General features: G+C 34.6%; 1 long non-coding RNA gene across 1 annotated transcript; it reads left to right on the top strand.

The window, feature by feature from the left end:
• Window positions 1-14,814: 14,814 nt before the first annotated feature.
• Window positions 14,815-19,889, top strand: LOC103105284 (uncharacterized). The gene is made up of 3 exons (XR_467563.3): window positions 14,815-15,092; window positions 17,663-17,763; window positions 18,902-19,889. It is a non-coding gene; the product is annotated as an uncharacterized LOC103105284 (long non-coding RNA).
• The last annotated feature ends 3,628 nt before the right edge of the window (window positions 19,890-23,517 follow it).

Here is a 23,517-nt window from a genome sequence, read left to right as displayed (position 1 = left end):
TTATTTAAACCCTTCCAGTAATTCTTTCCTGCTGCTTAATAGGTGATGAGGATAGAAATATTCCCTGTTGCATCAGTGACAAGTCCATGTCTTACAGTCAAGTAGGAGGCTGGTCTTCATCTTCTGCTACAAAACATTCACAAATTAGAGGATTTAAAGTTGGAAAGGACTTTCGAGGTTTAGTCTAGAATTTGATGCTTTGTTGTGAGCAGTCTGGCTTTCCTTTCCTCTCCTCCATCTCCTTCTAATTTGATATCCATCCTGAGCTTTGTACTGAGAGGCAAGCAATGTCATGGAAGAATACTAAACTTGGAATCAAGAAAAGCTGGGTTAAAAAAAAAAGGAAAGCTGGTTTCAAATCCTGATTCTGATACTTTCTAGCTGGTGACTCTAGGTGTCACTTAGCCTCTCTAAACTTTAATTTCTGTCTCTAAAAGGGGGGAGGGGATTAATAATACCTTTTCAAGAGGGCTGTTATGAGGATCAAATGGAAAAATGCATGGAAAGTGTTTTAAGAACTTTAAAGAGCTATGTGACTATGAACTATTATTATTTTTTGTGTCCAGATATGGGGTTTCATATTCCTGCTGAATAAACTCCAAGTACCAATGCAGATTGGCTATTGTTATGTGATTTATATCTTTAAAGAGTTTCCTGGGGCATTGGTTAAGCAACTTGCCCTAAATCTCAGTTTTAGTATGTGTCAGAAGTGGCACCCAGACCAAGGTCATCCTGACTCCAACTCTTAGACTTTAGGAGCTAAGTACACTTGATCTCCTATTATTATTAGTATTGATGATGGAAGAAGGAAGAAGGAGAAAGAGCAGTAGAAGGAAATCATCTTTGGGTTTCTTGGTGCAACCCATATATGTGGCCTCAGATCTGACCATGGATCATAGATCTACAGCTCAGAGAGACTTCAGAGACCTCCTATTATGTCCCTCTCACTTTAGATATATTTACCCAGGGAAGTTAAATGTCTAAAGTTATGCAAGTCAAAAACATCAAAGACAGAATTGGAATCCAGGTCTCAGATCCCAGAAGCAGTGTTATTTCCATTGCCATTCCCCATTAGACATATAGATGCCAACATTTCCAGTGGAAATGGTGAAAATAAATAAAGGGAAATGTAAAAAAAATGAAGTCAAAGCCCTTGGACATCTGATATGAAAAAATGACCTGGTTGATGGATAAAATTTCCACCCTTTTGGGAAGTTTTATTTGGCATCATGTAAACAATAGCCTGAAAATCTTTGGCATCTTGTTGCTTATTCTTTTGGCCTGGTAGTCTGGGAAGTATTAAGATCAAGTAGGGACTGGCAAGGATTGGAAGGGACTCACTGGTAAATGTGCCTGGGGCCAAGGCCGATTTTGAGAGTTGACTATAATTTTGTCCACCTAATGATTTTTGAAAACTATTTTCCCCAGCTGCATGATGCCCTTGTGTGACAGCTTTCAGCTCAGAATGAAGAATCCACATGGCAGAGTTATAAACTCCTGTAAGTGGACTTTAAAATATGAGTGCTGACAAAACTTAAACTCTGGCGATGTGAACATGCTGCTGTGAGCTCTCAATGTCTCCCGAAGGAATGGAGATGTCTTCTATCTGATTTTTCCCTAACTAGCCATTGCATGTCACAGTTTTTCCACATTAATCCAGTGGAAAAGGCCAATTATCTAGCAGTAAAAATGTGCCTGTCCCAGAGGAAAGTTTAGTTGTGATACTGTAGTTGGGGAAGGATGGGGAGATGGGGAGGGGGGTTGCCATGTCTCTTTAGTTAGTTTCAAAAAGACAAATTCCAACCCTCTGTGGACACATCTGTAATGATTTTGGGAAAAATGAAGATGATGTTGATAATGTAGAAAGAAAAAGAAAATCTCCTGGTTGAAAGCCTTACTCCATTATGAAACTTGTTTCCCAGCAGTCATATTTAATTGATTTTATTTAATTACAAGAGTGCTTCCGCATCTAATTCACAAAAGCAGTTCCAGTTTACTCTTTAAAAAAGACAAAAACCCCAAAACACCACACACAAAGTTTTCTTTTTCCCTCCCTTTATTTTTTCCATCCTATCATTCCAATCCCTACAATCATTAATTTGAGACATTTCTCACATCACGTTCCAGATCTAGGGAATATATTTCTTGGTAGGGGAAGGAGGGAAAAGAGAAGGGTGGAGTGAGGGTGTGGGAGAGAGGAAATCTGATATTAATTGGAGAAGCTGTGAGGGGAGATCCAGCAGGAGAGCCCCTTTAACTGTTGGCCTGAGGTATTATTGTGTTTCTTGATTGAGACTTTTCTTTATAATGATTAATCTCTAGCAATAGGAATATTCTTACTTTAAACTGAAGAAAGTCTAATACCCCTGGCAGTACCAACAAGTATAAGTGCAAATTTAATGACTAGTAAAGTAGAACCTTTTGGGCCATGCTGAAGAATTGAATGCCTTAGGAAAATTAATGTAGATTTTTACCTTCTGCTAAAGGCCCTTGGTGAAAAAGTGTGCATTTTCAATAATGTCAAAATTTGAATTTATTTTACAAAAACCATACAATTAAAAACCATCACGTATCACAATGAGGGCTTGATGCAACATTTCAAAATCTTTTTTTTTCATTATTACCCACTTGTCAAAGTAGCTGATAACTGGAAGACAAAAATCACAGGAAGATATTCAGTGTTTCTTAAGTCACACTTCCCCGAGTCTCTTGACTCTTCCATTCAAAGATTTTTCTTGAAAAATTTGCAAGCAATTGATTATGTCTTTCTTGAACTGGTGGGATAGCAATTGAACTCCTTCTGAATGGTTTCCTTTATAGAACAGATCCATCCTATCTTAGTCATTTTATCAGATTAACTGATTATCTGGATCTTTAATTGTTAAGCTCTGAGTATTGGACAGCTAGGGGACATGAGGTCCTGGGTTTAGAATCTGGAAGATCTGAGTTTGAATTCTGCCTTAGAAACTTGTAAGCCATGTGACTCTGAGCAATTCTTTTAATGTTTGTGTCAATTTCCTGATCTGTAAAATGGAGATAATAATATCATCTACTTCTCATTGTTGTGAGGATCAAATGAGATAATATGTATCCCTAACTTAGTACAGTGATGGGTACATAGTTGATGTTAGCTGCATTATAATTATTATTCCATATTTATTTATATTTCCAATTCAACTGGTGGGTAAACAAATGACAGGGTTTGATTTCATTATCTTTTCTTTCTTTTTCTTGCTTTGGTTTGTCATAATTCAAGTTATTTTTTTTAAATTCTGGCTTCTTCCCTTTGAATTACAAATTAAAGAAACAACTTCTTGAATTTTTTTCAGAAATACCTTTGCATTTTGCCAGAATTAAAGAAACACTTGTTACTGGACTTCCTAAATTTAGTGTGCAAAGGGTTGAACCAACATCTTTCTCCTTATTCCCACTTGAGTACTATTAAAGCAAACATTAAAATTGAAAACTCACACAACAAATAAGAATGCCAAGGCTATTCAAAGCCCCTAAAAGAATTGTAAAGGAAAACAAAGATTTATTTCTGTGCTGGCAATATTTCATTTCTTTTCAGGATCTCTAACCTCATTAATGTGTGTATACCCTCCAATATTTCAGATTGCAGCTGATTCATGAGTGCCCATCTTCTAGTCTCTTGTCCACGTTCTCTCCCAAGTCTAACACTAAAACCACCTAATGTGCTGGGGTCCTTTTTTAAGCATGTATACTGATGGAACAGACAGGCCAGCATTTCACTCTCACAATACAACCAGCCTCCATCTGTTTTTTTCTTTTCATGGTTTTTGCTTATGACATCCTTTACATCTCATCTCTTTTAATATATGGTTGATTTCCCTGTCCCTGGCCAATTTTACAGTGATTTTAGTGAGAGTTGTATTGGTCTCAAAAGTTGTCTAATTGTTCTTTAAATATAATTTTAAAAACATGAGGTAAAATTGCATCTAGCAGAATATTCTCTCAAGATTAATATGGAGTATAAAATTATTTACAATGCATTTTGTTTCTACTTTTATTTCAGCTACATGTTGCTCTTCAAATATATGTAATTTTCTATACTATTCTTAGAATACAATGGGCATATATCTTATTCTTAAAGTATTACAAACATATGGAGTCAATTCAGACAAAAAGAAATCAACTTGGCATGGCAAATATATAGCTGATAAGTTATTTCTCCAAGAAATAAGAAAGCACATTTCAGAAGAAATAACAAATTCAGCCTCTCTCTTCTCTTCTCTTCTCTCTCTCTCTCTCTCTCTCTCTCTCTCTCTCTCTCTCTCTCTCTCTCTCTCTCTCTCTCTCTCTCTCTCTCTCTCTCCTCCTCTCTCTTTTTTCTGTCTTGTTTTAACTCTCTCCCTCTTTTGATTTCTCCTCAGCACCCCAGAAATCTGAAATGTGGCAGAACTGACTTCATGTTAGGAATCTTTCCTAAATGCATACTGACAGAGGAACTCTGTGAGTGGACTCAAAACTGTCTTCTCACACTCTCACAAAGCTGCATACATTCTTGGGTCTCTGCATTGTTTAAGGAGCTAATGCAAGCAGCACGTTGTTATTTTCAAAATATAGTTTGGCCTGAGATGTATGCAGAACTCTGTGCCCAGACATGTGTCTGTCTTTAGACTGAAAAGCTGTTCCCCTGAAGTCTGCTCTAATGTCCATTAGAAATATTTTAGAACTGTCATCTGCAGCTTTATTGGATATTTAACAGCAGTAGTGAATATTGTGATTGATCTAGACAAAAATTTTACCATAAAGGGGAGTGAAATGCTTTAACTCTATGAAGGCAGTGCTTGGCAAGTAAGTGGTTGCTTAATTTCTTAAGATAAAATGAAGAGCTCTGTATAATCTATAGTGATACTTTAAAAATAAAGGAATCTATGTGTCTTTATTGAATGTGACATGCTATAATCAAAGAATGCACATAATTAAGTGCTGCAGCAAAACACGTCTTTGAAGCAGGAATTGTGCTGATTTTTTATTTTATGTGATTGCTTACAGATTAGTTCCCTATTTGCTCCTAAAGAATACACTTAAACACTCAATCAATGAATAACCTACAGCAGTTTGTTGTAGATTCAATAATGGGGAATGGTGCATTGTACCAGGATAGTCAGATATACCCATAGGGAGTGTCAGTGGTCAAAATGCTTCCATTGCCAGAAGGTAGTCTGAAAATGGTCTGGAAATTCAATACAGCATTGACCCTACATTGTATACATGATTCACAGTCAGTTTCTCAAGCTTACTTGAAGTTTTAAAAGAGGCTTTTTTATTTTTATTTATTTATTTATTTATTTTTTGTGGAGCAGGGATAAGTCCAGGAATCAGAAAATAATCTCTTTTAAATAAAATTTTCCTTGTTGAAGTTATAGTTTATTAAATAAATATAGCAATTCAAACAAAATTGAGGCAAATTTTATACAGTCAGATTTTAGGTTGAAATATAGCCAACTTTTATATCAAAGATATATAATATGAAAATCACATGCTAATTCTTCCACCCCAAAATTATCCATAAAAGACTGGTTTTTGCTAAATGAATTGGTATTTCATCCATTCATAATCTCCTAAGTTATCAGACAATCACGAAACAATCTGCTTCCCCACCCAATTTCTTCTAGAGTATGTTTGATCTCTGTTTTTCTAATTCTTATCTTTATTAAGTCATTGATTTGGGGACAGGGTAAGTGGCAGGATTTCTGAGTAAGCAGATTATAGTCATTTGCCAAATATCATCAAACTGTATTTGCTTTCTTCTCTATTCTAGGTATTACTCATATACCCAGCTAAGAGCTAATTTTTTCCAGAGGATAGAACCTATAGATTTGGTTATCCAAAATTAAAGATGTCATCCTAAAATCAATTTTTTTTTAAAATACGAGGAAGCTTACTTGAACTCTGTTACAAATAGTTTTGGAAGTTACAAGAATTGCGATCATAAACATTCCTTGACATTTCACATTTTCAACTTCATTAAGAAATCCCTTTTTTAGAGTGATTATAATTGGACATCATAACTATATCCCTAGAGCATGTGTTAGCATGTTTTCCAAACCACATTCATTTCCTTCTCATTTTCACTGATTTCCTTTGATGTTTTTAAATGAAGAACAATACATGGTACATGGTACACAGGAAATGCTGATGAGTACTTTTAATATATTACCTTTATCAGTGGAATAATCTGTGGCATCAAAGGTACATTGCAAAGTAGTATTTAGATTTAGATTTAGTGCTTACTAAATGATATGTTCAAGCATATAGAATAAGTCTAGAATTTTAGAGATTAGAACTCAGGACTACTAGCACTTCCAAAAGAACAAATTCTCCTTCATTACATAAAATGTGGATTTTAAGGAAAGATACTTATTGATAATACAATCTCTATGAATTTACAAATAACATTTTTAAAAACAAGTTGACTTTTTCTCAGTACATAAGATACTCTGGATTTTCAGAAGTTGCTTTGCCTCTTAGGGATCAATGAAGTATTAATTAACAAACATAAGTTCATAATAACCTCTTTATGGGGAAAGAAACATGCATTTATTAGGGGCCTATTATATTCCAGACATTGTGCTAAGTGTCTGAGGTAAAATTTGAACTCAGGTCTTCCCAGCTTCAGTGTCGGCATTCTTTCTACCCTGCCAACTAGGTTTTACCATAATATCTTTGTAGGAAACAGTTACAATTTTCATATTATAGGTGGAGAAATGGGAGTTACTAAATTTCCTATGTTCACATAATAAGGCAGGAGGCTAGAGAAAGAACTGTAACTCAGGTTTTGTAATTGTTAACTAGTCCTTTTCCTTATAGACTTCCTCAAATTTAAAGATAATTTTATTATTATGGGGAAAAAAATGAAGCCATCAATGAAAGTCATTGTCATTAATGAATAGCAGTGCCTTTTGTCCATGCAAAGCCCCTTGTTGGACATCATAGTTGTGTTTGTTTGCATGCTATGAAAATGCTCTGTTCTATGTGCTACGCTCATTTCATTCAGACCCCATATTTCCAGCTTAGTTAAATTTGCTGTGGAATTGCATAGTCTCCTGGTAATGACAGGGACACCTCTGGATATCAGGATCTGATTTGGAAGTGAGGAACTGTGGCTTCATGGGTAATGTGGTGATGTACTTGGAGTCAGGAAAATCTAGGTTCCAATCTTACCCTTGAATCTAATTAGGTGGGCAACAAAAGTAAAGTCACAACTGCTTGAAAGCTCAGTTTTCTCATCTATAAAATAGAAATCATAATACTCATAGTATTGACATCACAGAGCTATATGAAATAATTTATGGGAAGCAGTTTAAAGTACTAGTTTATGCCAGCTGTTCTACTGGTGAAGGATTTAGTTGAAAGTACATCTTAGATACTACCCAACGATGATTGACTTCTCAGGGTACTAGAAGGACATCATTTTACTCCTTATAGCACAATACTATAGTATGGAACCCCAAGTATACTGTTCCGGGGATGCTCAAGCATAAAGCAATGTAATATAGAGATAAAAGTGTAGCCTAAATGATATGTTTAGCCAAAGCTGCAAAATGATTTGAAAGGGGAGGGGATGATGGGAGATAGAATAAATACTCTGGTAACTATTAAAATATTTACATCACTCCCATTTAAAATCTATCTGACTACCAACTCCACAGCCTCTTTCCTAAAAAAAAAAAAAGGTTTTTGGTCTAGTGAATTCCATTGTTTTCTTCCCTCCCCATAGTTCAGATTCCTGTGTTTGTTTACTGATTGGCTGATGGCTAGACCTGACCTATAGAAGTGATTTAAATGTAAATATCAATGCAATACAAATTCTATATGAATGGTTCTTTCTGGAACAGAGAAGTATAAAGCACTAAATAATTATACCAGAGCCTATGGCCAATGTATACACTGAATGAATCTTTTTTTTTTCTCTCCAAAAAATAAAATGCTTTACCTACTTAATAATTTATTTACTTCTGAAAATGTTTTTCTTTTTTAATTATCTGGATTCTTCTAAAAAGTAATTTTTCTTTCCCTAATCTTAATGGTTGATTGGGTCATAGTGCTCATGCTTCTAAAAGCATCTATGTAAAAGAAAATAATACTATACTGATTACTTAGAAAAAGAATGTCTGTTTTTTGACACAATATTGTCATGAAGAATTGTATTTAGCACAGTTTTCCTACCTTGACTATGTTGGCTATAAATGTTTAATTATCTTAATTAAATGGCTGATCATCAACTTTTTGCTGGCATATAGCTTTGAAACAAAGACCTTTTCCATTGGTGTTTGTGGGAGGGAGGGACTGATGAAAGCCCACTTCACATATCTAGGTATTATCATGGGTTGTATTTTAAAAGATGCAAACATTTTCTAAAAGCAAAAAGAGAAATAAAAAGAAAATAACCTTTCAGAGTTTTTTCCCCCTAAAACCTAAAAGTGTTTTGTTTTTCTAGCTCTCTATGAAAGTTCAGTGCATAAAAGGTTAGGAGCTTGACTTTTTTCTGTCTTGTATATCTTTGAAAAATTGGTTTATGAAGAGTCATACATCATGTAGCCAGACATATGGGAATAGTTAAAGATTAAGGTAAATAGACAAATTGAACTGCTTTAAATCATTTTCCTGGTTTCAGTTTTATGAAAGAGCTTATGAACAAAAGCTGACATTAAGCAATCACAATAGGCTATTCTATATGTTTTAGACAGTGGTAAAGACTTTAGTGTCAGAAAGTGTTGCATCACTGAGAGTTACATCAATTTGATTGGTGTCTAGATTTCAAAAATGTTACCTTGTCAAACCATAACCTTTTCCAAGTCTTTCATTTGTCATTGTTTTGTGGATTATAACATTTATTTTACATTACCTGTATCAGAAAACATGGATCATGGATTATGAGATTTAAAAAAATACATATATAGTTTTCTCAAAATTATAAAATTAGTATGGTAGGCATTTGGGGGTTCAGAAGGACTAATCAGATATTTTGGAAGAAAGTTTGACTTCACATAACAAATATTACTGTCACTTTACCCAAGGAAAAATTTGATTCTCCTTAGCTAAAAAAGAAATTCTTAGAATCATTAAGAGAATATTTTCAAGAAAAGAAGAAGCAAATACATTGCATTTATTTTAGGAGGCTGGTACATAAAAGCCTTATAAAGAGATGCTAGCTATTTGACTTTCATGTAGGCCTAAGAATGTGCTGGTAACATTGTGATAATCTTTGACTCTTATCGTAACCATTATCGTATTTTTAATGGCCATAAAGAGGCAAGATCTAAATTTTCAAGGACTTATTTGACAAACTCCTTATATGGGGGCTAGGACACCACTTTTCCAGTCTAAAAGAATGTATGAACAGATGCTTTCATATTTATAAAATAGCATTTTTCTTTAAAATAAAAACAGAAAAAAAACCCATTTCTCTACAACCTCCACCCCAGGAAAAAAACAAAACCTATTAAACTACCTCATTTGCGATTAGGTTGCTATGGAAAAACATTATAGTATACACTTTTTGCCACTTTCATAGCTCTCTTATCAAAGTTCAGACATTCATTAGGCAGTTGATCCTCACTCTCTATGGTAGCTGGTAGGTGATTAGAGAGAGATAGAAAACTCTTTTTCAAAAATACCTTTCTTGGGAATGTCTGTCCTAAGTTTGGAGAATACTAGATGGTAAAAATGTATTATTATCAAAGTCCCAAACATTAGTCTCAGATAACCAGTCCTTGTTTGGTCCCTATTTATGAGATACCTAGAAACATGTATATAATCCATTGCAATCAGATGGCTTTTTCATTCAGAAAAGAATATTATTTCTGGAGAACACAACAAATCCATGTCGTATTTGTTGTAGAGTTTTCTGGTGATTCTTCTAATAGTTTAATAATCAAAGGAAAGATTATTATTATTTCTTCTTCTTCCTTTTCTTCCTCTTCTTCCTCTTCCTCCTCCTCCTTCTCCTTCTTCTTCTTGTTCTCCTTGTTCTTGTTCTTCTTGTTCTCCTCCTTCTCCTCCTCCTCCTCCTCCTCCCTTCTACTTTTCTTCCTTCTCTTCCTCCTGCTTTTTATTATCCTCCTGCTTGCTCTCCTCCTCTTCTTTCTTTTTATTCTTCTTCTTCCTCCTTATTCTGAGGATGTTTAAGATATTCCTAAAATACCTCAGGGTATTTATTGCTCTTCAAGAAAGCCTTGGTTTAGTAAAGAGAATCTAATATGGTTTATTTTTTATTTCTTGTGGATAGAGAGACAAATCCTATTATTGTCTTTTTTATGATTTTTAAATGGATTTGGTAGAAATGTTGAGCTATCTATTCATTTTGGCCACACCTTTGTTTATGTGTTTGTGTATGTGTATATACTGTTTAATGATGAGTAGGAAGAACTCAATCAAGCCATTATTCTTTGTACTTAAATACCACTCATGAGATTCAGAGCTATTAACTTACTATAAATGTGTATTCTTTCAAAATTTTGTTACACATGTACCCCTTCCCCCATTTTACTTCTCAACACCATAGATTATTTACTCTATTGAAAATGAAATTACATACTCTAATGCATGAAACCATTTGGGAATAAATGATAATGGTGATTATGGTAGGAAATATGTATACATAGTATTACAAAAGTCATAGTGTAAACTCTAATTTACTAAGACTTTTGGAATATCTTGTAATGCTTTTAAGTTACCAGGCACTTTATGTATACCATCTTATTTGATTCTCCTAACAAATCTGTTGAAGGCAGTGTATTTTTATCTCTATTTTACAGATGAGAAAATTGAGGCTCATGAATGGTAACTGATTTGTCCAGGGTCACATAACCAGTTAAGTTTCCGGAGCAGCATTTGAATTTAAGTCTATCCTAATTTTAAGTCTGATCTACCTACTCCCAGAACATAAACCTGTACTGAAGGAATTTCTAGGTTAGTAGTTCTTTCTATGAAATTCTATTACAACTTATAATTTTCATAACATTTTTATAGGATTCAGAGCTGGAAAGGACCTAAGAGACAATTGAGAGTTCCACTTTTTTATTTTATAGATGAGAAAACTGTAATGCATAGTAAAGTGACTCACCCAGGGTCACCCACATGTGAGCCTCAGTTTGAACCCGGCCAGGGCCTATGCTTACCAATGCAGTATTCTTTCCACTACAATAATGTTCAATATTAAAAAAAAAAATCTTGTTTCAACAGTTATCTAATCTCTAAAAAGGTATTTTTTCTACTTCTTGTATAGAGAAGGTTAAAATAATGATTTCCTTGTGTTAGGAATAGAGAAAAGTCTGGGCAGGAAAGGAAAATGAAAAATGCCAATATTTTGTAGCATGATTTTCCTTTATCACTTTCTTATTAAAATGAGGCATTTTTTCATAAGACATAATGGCACAATGGATAGAGTCTACATAGTAGATTCGTTGTGGAAGTTTCTTTACTGGGAATACACATTTTTATTTTATCTATTTTTAAAATCTGAATTTTAAGAACTCATGTGGGAGTTCCCTCTCCCTTGAAAGCACAGGTATTGTCTCTATGCCTATCCTATCATCTAAGAATGAGGGTATGAGGATATATCATAATCAATGGATTCTTCCCCCCCACCCCCATTGTTACTGGAAACAGTGTAAACTCACTATTTCATCAGTTTCTGGTACTGAGTATGAAGCAACCTTTCTCGTGAAGGGTCTGCCATTATTTAAATCTTCCCCTAGCCATCACAGCAATTTAAAACAATTAAAACATCCCAAAAGATCCATAAAATTCTGAAATGAATTGCTGAAGTGGTACTTGAATAAAGTTAATGCACCATCATACCGCTTTAAAAAAATTCTTAAATCATTCTTAAATTTCTCCATTCTGATCTCAGAACGAAATTAAAACATTTCTAAGTTTAAAAGGGACATTTGGGTCACTTCTGGTGATGGATTTACTTTTTCTAAGTTTCTTAATATTGCCTATAAAGTAAGTGTCAGTGAGCAGCAGCTGCATGCAAATGCTATTCTCCTTTCCCAAGAACTCGGCAGTCATGGGCACAAGAGGGTGCTGTTGGAACTGAAACTGATGGAGACAGCCTAAACTTTCTTTTAATCAATATCGTGAAGCTCTTAATATTTATCTAATGAAATGCTTTAATCATTATTAGCTCCTTGCTTCATCCTGTATGAATGCTGCCGACACCAACTTTCAAAACAAATGACAAAATAATAATTTAAGTAAATAACCCTATAAATTGATAATTATTTTTTAATGGTAGCCTCTTCTCCCCCAACTACTCTCCCCCCCCCTTCTCTCTGCTCCCCCAGTCTTTCTTCAGAATGTCTAGGTTGGTGACACATTTTTACACACCAAGAGAAAAACAGGCTTGTCAGGCAATTAGCATTTCTTTGGAATCAAAACGTGCATTGCCAAAAAGGTTGCTTCTTGAAATAAATGTGTCAAAAGGCGGTAGGACCAACTTTCCTTAATGGCGTTAGGGAGCAAATACACACTGGCACCCGGGTCCCCATCTCAGAGAGTGTTGTTTATATGGAAATCGAAGACTGATCTGTTTCCCCTCTCTGTAGTTATTTATAAAGGCATCATTGGTAGTTGCCTTTCTTAGACCTTCCCTACAGGCATGATCAGACTCAAGCAGGCAGCTATTTTCCTTTAATTTTCCCCAGCAAGCCAGTAATGCTTATGATTATTGTGAAGTCAGGAAAAGTTTAGTTTCATCAAGTGACATGTAGTGATACAATTAGTTACTTAAGCACTTCTCATAAAATGTTCCACCATGGATTCCAGTTTGTCAGATGCAGCTAAATATTAGCATCTCATATTAAACTGAAGAGTAAAACATCAGAGCAGAAAGTGCAGCTGACAGCTCTCAACACGAGCTGAATGATCACTCTCAATTGTAATCGATTCTGTAAGTACTGAACACAAACCCCCAGGCAATTGAAGAAAATAGGATGATGAAGGACTGCAAACTAATACGTTACACATCTTCATTGATTAGTCATTGATTAACCATTATTTTCCTGAATGACAAACAGCTAGTGGTAAAGTAACTGAGGCTTGTGATTTATTTACATCTTAGACAGAGATGACTTCTTTATTCAGCGGCTGGTGAGCTAATGTTAAACCAGAAGGCAGCAACAGTTTAAGAAGACAGCCTGCTCTTTCAGACTTCTTCCCAGGCGCTGCTTCGAGGGTTCTGACACTTTTTTTTTTTTTTAATGGAAGCGGATCTAACTAGATTAAAAAAAAAACAACAACAACAAACAATCAACTGAATTCAAATACACATAACATGTACCTGTTGTATAACTACATTTAAAGAGAAGATCATTTTATAGACTTGGTATTTACAAGCATATTGATCAGTGTTTATTGAACTTTTAATTTAATTCTCTGCTCTGTGTAGTGCCTTATTGGCAATCATGCACAATTGGAGAAGGGGCTGAATAAGAGGTTTTACATAAGAACTGCATATTTTTCTTCCCTGCAAGGTATCTGGAGCAGAGGCAAGTTGAATCTATTGAAAGAGGATAAACATAGAGTAGAGATAATCTACAGTGTCAATAATTGTTAGTTCCCTGGAAACACTACTGTGACTGCAAACTTGTACCAACATAAGGAGAAATTTGATTTCGATGCGGTGAGATTTCTTCAGGCTTGAGACACAGTTAAAATGTCTGGTGGATCATTTTGATCTCAGATTTTCAGTGAGCCTCTGATTTGGTTGGGCATGTTTTGTTTGGCTTTGCTTTTTTAGTATAGAGGATCCAGCAATGTCCTCTCTGGCCCTATACAGATCACTATCCACTACCTGAAGGAGGATAGGATGAGCCTATGTTTTTCTTCTTTAAACCATCCTTTTGAATTTTAAAAATTTGCAAAACCATTTGTTATTACACAGAAAAATCATGAAGATGTTTGGATATTCTGCCTCAAAATGTTCTCATAGATATAAGACATCTCAGAGGACTTTGGTTATAAATTAGCATTAATTAATTCCCACTTAAAATAAAACACTACACAGCCATGATCTACACTAGCCAGTTAGTAAAATGAATTTTCAGATAAAACGTGCTATCAAAATATATAGCTATTGTGTTTGTGCCTTTTAAAAAATGCATATTTTTATGCAATAGAGCAATCTATCACTACTGGCTGTGTTACAAGTCAATTAGAACTTTACATAAATTAGAAAATAGAAAAATGTTAGTATACTATATTATTTCAATTAATGTACAGATACATTCAATGTCTCCTTTAATAATTATTGAATTATTAGACATGTAGTTGTGCAATTTCATTATCTTTTGCCCTCTAATAGATTTTTAAGTCTCTAGATGAATAAATCAAATCTCTTTTAAAATGGACTTTGTTAGCTCTTCTCATATTAGATATATCAAGGTTGTTTCCCCCATAACAAGTTATGTGAAGGCTATTGGAGACCTTGTGTTTTTGTTACTCTAGACATTCTTTTCTAAATTTTTTTTTTAAATAAAGCATTTGGTTTAAAGATCTATTGGTTGACAGTTCTAGGCTTCTAGGAAGATTGGGGTGGACTGGGTGGTGGTAAGGAAGAATACCCCATGTTTTTCTGCTCCTGTGTCATTAATTTTAATAACCAGGGACCAGATCCCTGACAAATTTATTAAAGAAATGGAAGACTATTCTGTGAGAGCAGGCATGTTAGGTTTTAACAGGCAGAGAACATTTAGCTTAGAACTTGTACAAACACACGATGCTTGGATTTTAACAAAAAGCGCCTTGGCCTAAATCTGCCCCACCAGTGGCTGCCTTTATTTTAGAGAAGTTTAGTGGAACCATCTTAGTTATAAATCATTTCTTCATCATCACTTAATCAGCACTGTGTGTTTCTAAAGGCTCAGACAAACTGTTTCCCTCACCATTAAGGTTGCCTCATACTGCACTTGGGATTTAAGGGAAGGGACCATGCTGATTGGCCAATGGAGCATGAAGAAAGAACAAATGAAAAACGACCCAACAGCCAAATCCCAATGGGGGCTTGGAACCCTCGAAAGAAGCATAACGGTGTGGTTTCCTTCCCCATCTGTGTGAAGGTGGGTTCTGTACTTGGAGGTCTGCGTGCAAATGTAAAATTCAGAAAGCTGGAGATTTAAAAGCATCTCTGGTTATGTGATATTTGTGCAACTCCCATTTGGAGAAAGAAAAGGAATACTCTGTTGGTTTTTTTCCCTTCTTTCCTCCTGAGTGGCCATGTATGTATGTATGTATATATTAATACCCATATACATACACTTCCCCCTCCTCCTTCCCCTCCTTCCCCCCTGCCACAGGCTTATGTGGGATAGAATATGCTTCAGTTTCTTCAAGCATATTTAATATCTTTAAATTTTCAAATGAAAATGTAGCTGTCAATTTTAAACTAATTTGGATGGACAGCAATAAAATGCAAACCTCACTTCAAATTAGAATTTTCAGTGAGGATTTCTAATGGAAAGTAATTGCTGACAATAGGAAATGACAAATTACTAATTACTTAGTTCAATTAGACTTTTGTGCCTTTGGTCCTAAGTGGCAAGCATACAGCAAATCTTGCACTTTTATAACAATTAATGACACTAAAACTATTTAAACTGCCAACAGATGTGAGTAAGAAGACATGAATTGAAACTTACTTAATTTACATACTATCCCTATTTTATATCAAGTAAATGGTGTTTAATTTTTATGCTACAATTAAATATTACTGGTACAGGATAATTTCTGCAGAACTTTGGAGGGCAAAATATCACTATTCAAAAGCCAGTCAGTGTTAATGCACCTATTTCTCTTATCACAGCAGTATTTCTCTTTAAAAGATTCTTAGAGGATAGATTTGTATCCATACTATATTCATGACTATATCTCAATGTTAATTAAAGCCCGGTTCTTCTCTGCTTTAATTTTTTTTCCTTTTTTTCTCTCATTTCTTTTTCATTTTATTCATTCCTCCTTCAATTTCCTAATGGTCTATTTAACTTATATCTATGTCTATGTTTTATATAATAATGCACATTTATTGCTTTCCATTTTCCTTGTAAGACTAAAGGCTATTGTTTGGGAAAAGGAAGTTGTTATGATGGTTAATCTAAATAACTGTCTCTGTGCAGTGGACTTTTGGTTGTATCCCATAAGGACTTCATTTGGTTTTGCTTTAATCATTGGTATATATTTTTTTAGATTTCCTGAATGCATATTTCTTTTTTTTTTATTGTTATTTCTACAAGTAGTTCAGAAATGTAGTTTGTTTTCCTCTATAGATCTGGAAGCTTGACAGACAGATTGTAAATACATTGCAAAATAGAAATGAAAGATGAAAAAAAGGATTCAATTACATTTGTAATGAACAGTTCTCTTATTAAGACTCTCAAAATATATTTCTATATACACATACATATACCTACATAATTTTCAAATCATGTAACAAGTATCCACTTGGTGATATGGAAAAATACTGATCAATCGGGACACAAATTCACCTGGCATATTGTGTATATAGAGCAGGCAAAAAGATTCTACATGAAGCCCAAAGCACAAGGAATAAACATGAAAAGATTTTCCAGAAAAAAAAAACACAACATATAACAACGTTGGCAAAGTTAATGGCCTTAAAATTGTCACACATCTAAGCTGTAGGTAGAGAGAGGAAAACTAAACTGGCTATATTATTCCAGAGATTTCCTTAGGGAAAATCTTCAACCCAAGAGATTCTCTTCTTGTCACTACCAGCTCTGGAGTAAAGCACTCTGTCCCCTTCCCCAGTGTTCGGCATACCACTGAAAGCATCCCATTAAAATTAAATGTTCGTTCTTATCAAAATCATTTACATTTGAAGGTGGTACGTGTGTCAAGTCATATTGCCATGGAGAGTTCATTATCAATAGATGAAAGACAGCTTTTTGGTCTAGCTTCCTTGTAAGAGAATTAAAAAAAAAGTAAACAGACATACTGTTTTATTATTGGTGGTGTTGTGGGGGCAAAGAGGGAGGGGACTAAAACTGATGGCAAACAGATTTTCACAAGTACATTTCCCTCTGGATTTTTCATGATTTTTGCAGTTTTCATGATGTGTGTAATTAAACTATTGTTTTGGGACAAAATGGTAAAGGAGAGCCGAATAACCAGAGGTAGTTTTGGATAAACCTCTGTTGTTTCACCACAGCTGTCGTTTTCTTTTCCCACAAGCTCTGTGAACTTTAAGGGCTAGAAATATAACAGAGAGCATATTGGATAATAGAGGAAAAAGGAAAAGCTTAGGCAGGGGGTAGGAGGCCTGGGCAGGGACAGAGGAAAGAAAGAGTTTCACAAATCACAAGAAAAAATGGCATTGGCATTGTGCTTAGAAAAAGATAATGTGGAAAAGGGGTGATAGCAAGTATACCTGGAGCAAGGAGGACAGAGAAAAAGAAGTGGCCTAATTAGAAGAAAAAAGAGAGACAGATGATGGGGGGAAGCAAAAGAGGGGTCAGAGATACCAGCAAGGAAAAAAAATAATGAAGCTAAAGAAAATTAGCAGGACAGAGATGAGGCTAAGAATATAGCATCCTTACTCATGCTTCTATGAATCACGAGAGTAGAATGTTTAGACTGATTTAATCACCCAAAGAATGTATCATTTCCTTCCTAGTTTCCATCATCATTATTGAGACATAAGCAACAGATAATATGTCACTGGTGGTGATCTGGACTTCTGATTCAAGTATACAGACTTTGCTGAGAAATTGAAAGGTATGTTTATGCCTGTGACTTTATCTCCCTCTCTGCTTTCTTCCTCTGTTATGTACACATGATTCATACATGCCCTATATCTAGTAACGCTTCTTTAGAGAATTAGCTTTGAGAACCCTGGTTGCTGAATACTCTATTAAAGAAAAATGATACTGGAATAGCATCTCATTACATGTACTGGTAGAACTGAGTGCATGTGTTTACCCTTGCAGTTAAAGTAACCTTACTGGGAGACATGTGTCCTTACAAAGGTCTGCTCAAAAAGAAAATCTTATATTGATGATTGTGACATTTTTTTTTTCATTTATCTTCATTTCATTTCAGGAAACTTAAAAAAACCCCAAAACTCTGCCTCACCCTTATGAGAAATTAGGGCTCCTCCAATAGTCCAGTGCTTCTATGATCTCATCAATATGGGTATTCCCTTCAAAGAGGAAAGTTACAACTCATCCATTTCTGTACATCCTTTTCATGTCCTCCCATAAATCACCCACAGGGAGTTTTCCTCTCATTCTCAGAGGGCACATAAATTGTTCATTGTTTATTCCTTGCTCTCCTTGACCATCTTTTCTTCCTGTCCGTCAGGAAACAAACAGGTATTAGGCACCTACTATGTGCCCAACACTGCATCCAAAGAAAGGCACAAAGAGGTTTAAATTATTTGCTCAAGGTCACCCATCTAGCCTAAGGTTGGAACCTTAGGTCTTCCTGATTCCAAGTACAGCCTTATATCCTCTCTACCACATTGCCTTTGCTTCTCCTAGATAATTCTTGCTCTGTACTATATCATGACCCACTCATGTCCACCATATGCCTTACCATTGTCCTTTGAGTCATCTAAGGTTATTATTATTATTTTTTTTTAAAACTCTTACCTTTCATCTTAGAATTAATCCTGTATATTGGCTCCAAGGCAAAAGAGAGAGTTAATGGCTAAGCAATGCAGGTTATGTGACTTGTCCATGGTCACACAGCTAAGAATTGTCTGAGGTCACATTTGAATGTAGGACCTCCCATTTCTAGGTCTGGTTCTCAATCTACTGAACTATCTAGCTGCCTGTTTAGGTTATTAATATAAAGAAAACCTCTTAAAGATCCATTGTAATTATTGATTGTTATTTCTTTTTTTATTTTATAGATGTGCAAGGCTTCTGAAAAGCCCATGTGGACCTATATAGAAAAAAATACATTGTAAATAATAAAATTTGACATCTTATTGAGACTTATAAAGCACATTTCATATATTATTTCATTGAAGACAGATGAGGAAACTGAGACTCAGAGAGATTAATTGGCTTGCCAGATTTGAACTCTTTCTTTCTATGTTCAGCATGTGGTCCACCATGCTACTCAGAACCTCCTTAGCTGACTATAGAGGAGAACTGAAGATGCTTTCCAACATGAGGTAGGATGAGATTTTCTCAAAGATCATTATAGATCAGGGACAGGATTTCTCAGGCACTTAGTACGTTCTGTCCCCAGAAAATCTTAGATAAATGGATGCCTCAGGATTAGGTGTAACTTCAAAGGATGTACATGATGAGGAAGAGAAGGGCAGGATAGGAGATATGGGACATTTTTTTTTTAATTTGAGCTCACCCTAGTAGAGACAGTTGGGGAGCATGACTAGTAGGAGGGCAATGATAGAAACTGTTTGTAAGATTATTTGTCCAATGCAAAATGCCTTTTGATGCAACCTTCCCATAATGTGCCAAAGGATGAGAAGTAATGTCAAGAAATAACATGCTTTAAAATGGACTGCCATTCTTGGGAAAGAAAGGATTCCGATTTTATGTATTTGCATATGTCCATTGATATAAATAGATATACATGGATATTGTTTATGTATAAAAACAAATGTATATACCATTCTTGTGAAAAGGATTCCTATAAATGTATGCATGTATACATATATGTGCTTATACAATGCATATAAATTATTTGCACATAGAAACATGTTTATATATACATATACATACATATTCATATGCCTCTCTGAGTCTTTTAGTCTACCTTGAGCTTATTTTTTGTCAAATAAAGCTAATTCAAAATATTTAAACTGATAACCTCAAATGATTATCTTCATTTATTTTCTGGGAGAATTTTCCTTAGCAAAATGCACGGTGTATGGACACTGGGCTCAAACTTCCAATTTCCTTTGTAACCATATTTATTTCTGCTGTGGGAGTGAGGCCCAGACTTTGTTAGTAAGGTGGTGCAAACATATCTCAGTAGGAAAAGGTGTGGACTTACAAACTGAGCAAGGGAGATTTGACATTACAAGATAAGTACTTTGAAAGTACATTTTCTCAGTTTCTAGAGATTCGTAGACATGAAAGTGATCTCACAGAGAACACCTATTGTGCCAGCAACTTGTATTTATATCATATTTTTTATTCATTCTTGTTTAATAGAGCAAGTTGGAAAAAAATGATCATATGACTAGGTAGACACACAATGCAAGTGTTATTTTATAACATGAAAGGAGTTAGTGTTATATAGTTCCATGTAAAGAAAGGGGGAAAAAAAGAAAAAAAATGCAGCTGATAAGCCTAGAGCAGCCTTTACATTGGAAAGAGACTTCATTCTGGAGTTAGTTTTCTGGAATCATGATTCTGTCTCTCATGATTATTATCTGTGAGGCCTTGGACAAGGGCCCTTCCCTGGTCTTCAGGTTCTTCATTGGTAAACTGAGAGGGCCAGATTAGATAGTTTCAGAAATCCCTTTCAGCTCTAGATCGCTGATCCTAGTAACTGCATTTTCTAAAAGAGTAAATTAAATCAAAGACTGGTAGCATGAAGCCTCAGTCCCAGGGCAGGAGATTTTTAAAACCCTGAGAGAGAAGAAAGGAAGGGTCTTCTGATTTAGAAAATTAGTTAAAGTCTACCTTTCTAAGTTTATTACACACTCTGCCCTTTCACACATTCTTCTTTCTAGTCAAATTACCCTATTTGCTGGTCCTTCAATATAAAACAATCTACACCTCCAACTTCTTGGCTTTGTATGAACTTTCCTCTAAGTTTTAAATTCATTTTATTTTCATCTTGGCCTTTTATAACCCAAGCCACCTCCTATACAATCTCTTTCTTTATTTACACAGTTGTGAGTGTCACCCCTATGGTCCACCAAATTGCTTGATATTTCTTTTATTTATGTTTTGTTTTTACTTAAGCATAGAATATAAGCTTCTGGAAGGGAGAGATATTTTCATTTCATTTTTATCTTTATCTCCAGTGCCTAGGACAGTATCTGGCACATAGTAGGTGTTTAGTAAATACTATTTGAAATTAACTGATTTATCATGAAAATCACTCCTTTCAGGGTGAGTGATTCATTCTTGTTTAACAGAGAGAGATAGGAAAAATGATCATATTACTAGGAAGACATATCAGACATAATCAATAAAATGAAATTTAAAGGGATATATCATATATACACACATATACCTAGATATACATATATGTGTAATAGGGATATATAGGGACATATATATGCATATATATATATATATATATATAAACTTAATAGGGATATATTGCTATTAAGTTTCATCTTGTTAAAAAATTTGTATATTATATTAGCATCTATCATGTTTTATGTTTTCCCAGTTTTATCATAGGAATATTTGATATATAAGTGTTGAATACAAATCCCTAAACAATACTTTTTGGTGCAATTGTTCAACCAGTCATGAGGGCACCATATTTCACAATTTTATCCACAAGTCAGTGTGGCAAAGGGGAGAGAGAGCCAGATACAAGTACAAGTTCTACCTCTGGACTATACCTGACCTTGGGTAAATAAGTTAACATCTCAGTACCCCAGATGGTGCTCTATAATGTAAATTGCACAAGGATTACTTATATACATTGGTAGAAGGACTTTCTTCACTAGAAGCCTCCTAAGTGATTGAACTTACAAATCTTGACTATGTACACATGTACTATATGTAAACACACACTTGCTACATACACAGATATATGCATGTGTACATACAAGAACATATAGAGAATTTGTATTAAATGTGTTGCTAAATCAAGATATAGTATTTCTGTTGAATTCCCTTGCTCTACCAACCTAATAACTCAATCATAAAAAGAAAATGAAGTTAGTTTGGCATGACTTGTTCTTAATGAACCCATCTTGGCTCCTAATTATTACTACATTCTTTTTGAAATGGTCACAAATCATTTGCTTAATAATCTGTTCTAGAATTTTATTGGGGATGAATGCCAAAATTAGCAGTCTGACATTTCTAGATTTTCTTTTTTCTTCTTCTTCTTTTTTAAGTCTGGGAAATCATTTATTTATTTCCAGGCTCCTGTTATATCTCTTCCATAATATTTAATTTGGAGTAGAGAAGACTTAGAGAAGATATGGTAATTGCCTTCAAGACCTGAAAAAGTAGAGAGGAAGAAGAATTTACCTTATTTTGTTTAGACACAAACAGGAGAACTACAAGGAAAGAGTGGAAAGTACAGATAGGCAGATTTCAGCTTGATATTAAAATGGAACAAAACAAAACAACAGCCCTCTCCACCATTCTTCTTAACAATTAGCATGAGCCGCTATTGTGTCAAAAGAAATGATAAGACAAGTGTACAAAAAACCAAACACAACAACTCCTGGAAAGACATATATGAAGTGATGCAAAATGAAGTGAGCAGAACCAGAACATTGTATAATGTAACTTAAATGAATGGACACTAACTTTGAATGACAACTATTATCAGCAATTCAAGGATGCAGGACAACTCCAAGGGGTCATGATAAAAAAAATCCACAGCCATAGAAGGAACTGATGAGTCTTAATGCAGATTGAAGCATATCATTTTCTATTTCCTTTACGAATTTTTCTCTGGTGTAAGCAATATGTGCCTTCTTTTATGAGATGAATATGGAAATTTGAATTATCTGTAACATATGTACAACCTGCTATCTTAGGGAAATAGACATGAGTGGGAAAGAGAAAGAGAACAAATTACCCAAATATTATTATTAAAAATTGTATCAATAGATAATCTGGAAAAAAGAAATATTTTTAAAAACTTATTGAAAATTTGAAATGGGCCACAGAGCAATGAAATGCTTTAAGAAACTGGATTCTCTATTAATGATAATTATCAAATGGTACCTAATGGGACTAGAAGACCTTTGAGTCTCCTTCCATAGCTGAGATCCCCCAAATACTGCAAAGATTACCATCAATAGCACTGAGAAATCTGGAAATTATTTCAGCAACATGAAATATAATTAGTTTGGACATAGAAACTCACATTGAAAGGAGTCATGTACTTTTCTCTTGTCTCTTCACCAATAGAGCTAGAATTCCCTCAAGAGTCCTATCTCTTATAATTTGGAAAGCACTTTTTCCCTGATCACTTTAGGAAATGAATCTAATAGTGGTTTTGCTGGGTCTAGGAACATACACAATTTGATAATTCTTTGGGCATAATTCCATATTGCTCTCCAAAATAGTTCAATCAATTCACAGTTCCAACAATAGTATTCTACTATCTCCATTTTTTATATACCTTGCAACATTTATCATTTTAGCCAATCTGATGAGCAGATTAATTTTAGAATGATATGGAAAGACCTACACGAAATTATGAAGAGAGAATTTAAGAACTAAGAGAACATTATATTCAGCAACAGAAATATTATTTGAAGAATGACTTGTATATATCCACTTCCAGAGAAAGAACTGATAAATAGAAACAAACATAACACAATCGTGTATATACACATAT

The sequence above is a fragment of the Monodelphis domestica genome, chromosome 4 (assembly GCF_027887165.1).
Source record: "Monodelphis domestica isolate mMonDom1 chromosome 4, mMonDom1.pri, whole genome shotgun sequence".
Lineage (NCBI taxonomy): Eukaryota > Metazoa > Chordata > Mammalia > Didelphimorphia > Didelphidae > Monodelphis > Monodelphis domestica.
Note: the sequence above shows the minus strand (reverse complement) of the source record. Positions and strands in the feature narration are given on the sequence as shown.